This window comes from Anopheles maculipalpis (assembly GCF_943734695.1).
Source record: "Anopheles maculipalpis chromosome X unlocalized genomic scaffold, idAnoMacuDA_375_x X_unloc_68, whole genome shotgun sequence".
Lineage (NCBI taxonomy): Eukaryota > Metazoa > Arthropoda > Insecta > Diptera > Culicidae > Anopheles > Anopheles maculipalpis.
In genome coordinates, this window is record NW_026060533.1 from 1,343 (window position 1) to 7,500 (window position 6,158).

General features: G+C 57.4%; 1 non-coding gene across 1 annotated transcript; it reads right to left on the reverse strand.

The window, feature by feature from the left end:
* Positions 1-1,217: 1,217 nt before the first annotated feature.
* Positions 1,218-1,373, reverse strand: LOC126566971 (5.8S ribosomal RNA). Its single transcript, XR_007607694.1, has one exon. It is a non-coding gene; the product is annotated as a 5.8S ribosomal RNA (ribosomal RNA).
* Positions 1,374-6,158: the final 4,785 nt, after the last annotated feature.

The following is a 6,158-nucleotide window of genomic DNA, read 5'->3' on the forward strand; positions in this document are numbered from 1 at the left end:
ATTGGCTTGCGCGCAAGATAGACTTCTTGGTCCGTGTTTCAAGACGGGTCCCGAAGGTGCCTCAATGCATAATGCGTCATCGCCGATCGGGGGTCGAGTGCTTCGAGGCCTTCGGCTACAAGGCTGCTCCCTAGACCCCGGTCGTACGTTCCATCGTGCTTCCAGCGGCACACCGAAGTTCGGTCGGACCCGCGCCTCTCGGGTGAAAGGCGCAGAGACCCCCGTTTGGAGCGGCCGCCAAGCCGCACCCTACTAGGGAGCCGTCCACCACGAACCAGGGGCCAGTTGCCGGAATGATATGCTCACGCAGGTGCGCAATGGATCGCGATGTCCGTTTGTGCGGATCGATAAGTGCACGGCAGCCGGAGACCGGCCACCGCTGAATATCGCCGCCCGGATCATTGAGTTCAACGGGTTTGCGTCCCCTAGGCAGTTTCACGTACTATTTGACTCTCTATTCAGAGTGCTTTTCAACTTTCCCTCACGGTACTTGTTCTCTATCGGTCTCATGGTGGTATTTAGCTTTAGAAGGAGTTTACCTCCCACTTAGTGCTGCACTATCAGCAACACGACTCCATGGAGCCGGCCGTCTGCCGCCACAGTCTCGTGCCGTTCTACGGGCCTATCACCCTCTGTGGGATAATGGGCCACCTTCAAGTTAGACTTGAACTGTTTGCACCGTGCGCGGCAGATAACGGACCGGTCCAGTACACGGAATCGGACAGACACGCACCCGTGCCGTCCTACGTGCTGAGCTTTTCCCGTTTCGCTCGCAGCTACTCAGGGAATCCCGGTTTGGTTTCTCTTCCTCCCCTTATTAATATGCTTAAATTCTGGGGTTGTCACACATCACTTGAGGCCTACTGTTGTTATGGCGGCCGGTGTATAGCCCGTGCCTAAGTGCTCACTAATGAAGGACGCGTTGGGACGCAAGTGTTACACGACCGAGCCAACCTGGGACCCCTTTGCTAGCGCCTGGTGTATCTGTTAGGCTGCGGGGGTTTCATCCCTGGTTGATACTGGAGGTCGAACCGTTGCGTCTTGTCGCGCGCCCGTTCATCGCTCACCAATTGTACCTCACCAATGTCTTCTATTAGCACTCTCACTTTCAGCGCCCACGGTCCCGTCAGGTTGCGGGTCCGAGCACGCCATGCTGCGACAGCCCATCGCTTGTGGATGGGACAGTCAGTTTGGTAGGAGAATATAGATAACTTGGTAGGCACTCAAGGATGTGTGCATCGTCGGGTTTAAACGTCCGATGCGCAATATGCGTTCAACGTGTCGGTGTTCATGTGTCCTGCAGTTCACATTCTGACGCGCATTTAGCTGCGGTCTTCATCGATCCATGAGCCGAGTGATCCCCTGCTAGGGTTTTGTTTCTCTTTGTGTTTGCCTTCCTCTTTATATTGTCTGCCCCTGAATAACATGATGCGCTGACCACCGCGGACAGACATACCTAGCACGACTTTGTAAGACCATCGATGGATACCGTCCCTTGTTGTTAGTTGACATGGAAACACTTTGAGTCCTTGGCGTGTTTCATGTGTTATTTCTTGCTCCATCTTGCTTGAACCAATGTCTTATTAGCGTGTTTTGATATGCTGGCCTTTGAGACAGCGCATCTATAAGCTCCACTCGTGAGTGGTGCCCTTCCGTCAAAATTCCATTTGTTGCACCAAACAGTCCACACAGTGTAGCTGCAAACATGGGCCATGATCATCACATGATGAAATATCACCCACTGGCATGTTACCTGACTTGGTGCGGGTAACGCTACGTGAACTATAGATGTGCGCGTCAGTTTTGAGCCGACGATGCATTTGCTACTTTAAGCGGGTGATCGGTAATGATCCTTCCGCAGGTTCACCTACGGAAACCTTGTTACGACTTTTACTTCCTCTAAATCATCAAGTTCGGTCAACTTCGGCCGTGCCAACTGCAGCTCACGAAGGAACCGCGGAAGGTATGCCTCCAGAGACCTCACTAAATAATCCATCGGTAGTAGCGACGGGCGGTGTGTACAAAGGGCAGGGACGTAATCAGCGCTAGCTAATGACTAGCACTTACTAGAAATTCCAGGTTCATGGGGACCGTTGCAGTCCCCAATCCCAACTAAATGAGCATTTGGGTGATTTCCCGTTCCTCTCGGAATGGGGGCGCCAATTGGCGAGAACACGCTGCTGCCCACATTGTAGCACGCGTGCAGCCCAGAACATCTAAGGGCATCACGGACCTGTTATCGCTCAATCTCACCTTGCTAAACACAAGTTGTCCCGCTAAGCAGGGCAAACTAGTGCGACGACCGCCCGTGAAGGCGCCGCCGCCCCGTAACGTCAGGTGTGCCCGGAGGCACACTGCTGACAGCGTTCTAGTTAGCTTGTTTGAGTCGCGTTCGTTATCGGAATTAACCAGACAAATCATTCCACGAACTAAGAACGGCCATGCACCACTACCCTTAAGTTTGAGAAAGAGCTCTTAATCTGTCTTACCTCGATAAGTTCGGACCTGGTAAATTTTCCCGTGTTGAGTCAAATTAAGCCGCAAGCTCCACTTCGTTTTTTTTTTTTTTTTATCAAACATGTACGTGTTTATTAACGAATTATAACAGAAATACAAAAGGTTACAAAACACGCACTAACACCCTAGCCGGCGGCCTTCCCAAACGGGCGTAACCGTCGGCCGTAATGCGTCCTGACCCAAACACGCGCATGGGCCAGGCGCTCCTCCTATTATTTAACTTTTCTCCTTAATATATATTTATTTTTATTTTACATTAATAAAGGCCCGTTGGCCACGAAAATTAACGCGCGGATGTCTCCGCCTCTGTAGTGGCAGCCTCTGCGTCCTCTGACATCACGCCACGTCTGCGATCGGCATCGTCTGTCCGCCGCCGTTGACGAAGCGCTTGTTGTTGGGCCAATCTACTCGCCGTGCTCCCTGACGAGTGATTGGCCGTTGTCGTCCCCTGAGGCCGTTGGTGCCGAAACGTCCTCGGTATCAGCCTGCTCCGGTTGATTGAAGGCGGTTGATTGGTGACTCCACTCAATCGATCGGTTGATAGGTTGCGGCGGCGATCGGCTTCTGCGTGTCGCCTCGCTCGCTCCCGTTCACGCCGATTTGCCCGTCTCCTTTCTACCTCCTCCGCAGTCGGTGGCTCCCTGTCTCGGCGCAGTCTCCCCGGACGAACGGATGGGAGTGTACCCGCTCGCATGCGTTCGCGATACGCCCGCTGCTGCTGGTTTCGCCTCAGCCGTCTACGAAGGAGGACTTCGGCTGAGGGCGGACCAGCGTTGCGTACTATTCTCCTTGCTGAGGCTACCATAGGACGCGATATGGCAACCCCTTCGTCCGGGTTGATTGTAGCCAGCCGCTCGTTCCTCTCTCGACGCCGTCTCCGCTGTCCCTCGTTATGCCGCTCGCGACGGGCCTGTCGTCGTGCTGCTTCCTCCCGTTGCGCGGCTGTGTGGATGTCAGCCATGACCGCCACGTTCTCCGTAGCCTGGTGCTCCAGCCAGCGTAGCTGCAAGAAGCGGCATACTCGCCGTGCCGCTTCCGCTGCTGACTGCCAAGCCTCCGGACTGGTCAACATCCACGGCACCAACCGTTCGGGGGTAACTGCCTCGCCCTCCTCGTCGACCAGCTGTTGGGTTCTCACATCCGCGAACCGTGGGCACACGAACATAACGTGCTCAGCCGACTCGACCACGTTGTCGGCGCAGAATGGGCAGGTCGGGGCAGAGACGAAACCCATGGCGTGCAAGTACTCTCGGAAGAAGCCGTGTCCCGAGAGCACCTGACTCAGGTGGAAATCAACCTCGCCATGTTTCCGACCTACCCAGGCAGTTATGTTCGGCAGGATGCGATGTGCCCAGCGTACGAAACGGCTCGCCGATGGAAGTGCGGCCTCCTCGTCCCATGATGTCTGCCACATCGCCATGGTCGCCGAACGCTCGAGCCTTTTGATCACCTCCTTGTCGATCATCACTCCCCTTCTCAAAGCGTCCTGGTTCCTCTTGTGTCGACGGGCCATCTCCAAAACTTGGAGGTGAAGCGGAATCAGCCCCGCCAATACCACCATCGTCGTGTATTTGACGGTTCTGAAGGTTCTCGCCACTCCCTTCGCCAAAGGCCGTTGCAGCTGCTCCAGTTTCCGTCGACACCACTGGAGCTTCACCGCCTCCGCCCAGATGGGTGCCGCGTATCTGACGATGGAGTCCGCAATCCCCGCCAGCAGCCTGCGTTTCGCCATCCCCAGTCCGGCATGGTTTGGCATCATGCCGGTGGCCAGCTTCACCACACGGAGTGCCTTCGTCGTGGCCTTCTCGACGTGTGGCTTCCACGATAGGTGGTCGTGAAGCTGAACCCCGAGGTAGCGAATTGCAGGCTTGGATCGCACCTCCACTCCGTTGATGGATACGGGCACCTCTGGGTGGCCCCTTCTGAGACTGGAGATGAGAACAATCTCCGTCTTCTCAGGGGCCAACTGCAGCCGATGTCGCTCCATCCAACCCGAAACCGCTGTAACCGCCTCCTCCGCTACTCCAGCCGCCTCCTCCGGTGTGCACCCTCTCGCCAGTACTGCTAAATCGTCGGCAAAGCCGATGATCGTTGCTCCTTCGGGCAGCTGCACACTCAACACGCCGTCGTACAAGATGTTCCACAGAGTGGGACCGAGGATGGATCCCTGTGGAACTCCTGCCGTTACTCGACGTGTTACCGGGCCGGAGCTCGTGTCGTACGTGAGCTCACGGTCCCGGAAGTACTCCTGCAGGATGCGGCGCAGTCCTGCTGGTACTCCCTTTGCGTGCAGCGCCTCCGCGATGGCCTGCCAGTCCGCCGAGTTGAACGCATTGCGCACGTCCAGCGCAACGACGAGTAGACAGCGCTTGTCGCGCCGGTTAGTGCGTCCAAAGCTCATGGCAGATCTGGCAGCCTCGACCACCAGTTCAACCGCCTGAAGGGTGGAGCGACCACATCGGAAGCCGAATTGACGCTCGGAAAGCATCGGCTCCGTTGGTCTCTCGATGTGGTCGTTAAGGCGGTTCAGCAGTACTCGCTCGAACACCTTTCCAGGTGTATCCAGTAGCATCACTGGTCGCACGGATGACGGCTCGCCTGGCGGTTTCCCCGGTTTGGGGATGAGGACGAGTTTCGCCTTCTTCCACTGGTCCGGGAAGCGGCCCGCATCCAACAGCTCCTGGTATAACCGTACAAACGTCGACGGGTACGCCCGGATGGCTGCCGTGAGGGCAGCATTGGGCAGTCCGTCCAATCCGGGCGCCTTCCTAGGGTTCAGGCCGGCCGCGATGTCGAGCAACTCCTGCTCAGTAACCGACCTGATACCGACGCCGTCCGGCTCGATGATGGGCCATTCGACTGGGGGATGGTCCGGGCAGAGAGCGTCCACGATTCGTCCTAGCGTGGACGGATCGCTCTCTCTTGCCACACGGCTGCCACATAGCCGTTTGAGCGCTTCCCCCAGCCACCGACCTGTCTCGTCGTCCTCCAGCTGCTGAATGGATTCAGCGTACCGCTCCTTCTTGCTGGCCAAGATGGCTGACGTCAGCCTACGGCGGGCGTCCTGATGGTGCTCGACGGCCTCGGAGTGGGCCACGCTGCCAGCCAATGCGCCAGATGTCCTTTCCCAGGCCAGGCGGCACTCCTCGCGTAGTCGGCCAATTTCCGGCGTCCACCAATACGCCGGTTTTCCGGTGTGGCCGACTACAGGAGAGACTTCCGCCATAGTCTCACTGCACGCCCGGCTCAGGATGCGCGTGAGGCTTTCCGGATCTGTGGCCCTCTCCGAGAAACGAGCTGCCTGCAACGCCAGGCGATACAGCTCGCCGTCAAACTGGCGCGTTTGCCATCTTCGGCCAGCCGCTCGTACTGCCGGTGCTGCCTCCCTCGTTGCTCGCCGACTGATGGCTGTCGGCCGGTCTCCAACTGCGAAGCGGATGTAGCGATGGTCGCTGTACGAGTAAGCCCGCAACAGCCTCCACTCCTGCCTCGGATCCCCAATGAGGTCGGAGCGACTGATGGCCGTGCTGGCGAAGGCGACGTCGACAATGCTCGGGCGAGCGACGCCGTTCCCGAGGAAGGTGGCTTCCCCCCCCAGGTTCAGGACATCGAGCCCGAGCCCCTCCGCCAGTGCCAGTAGC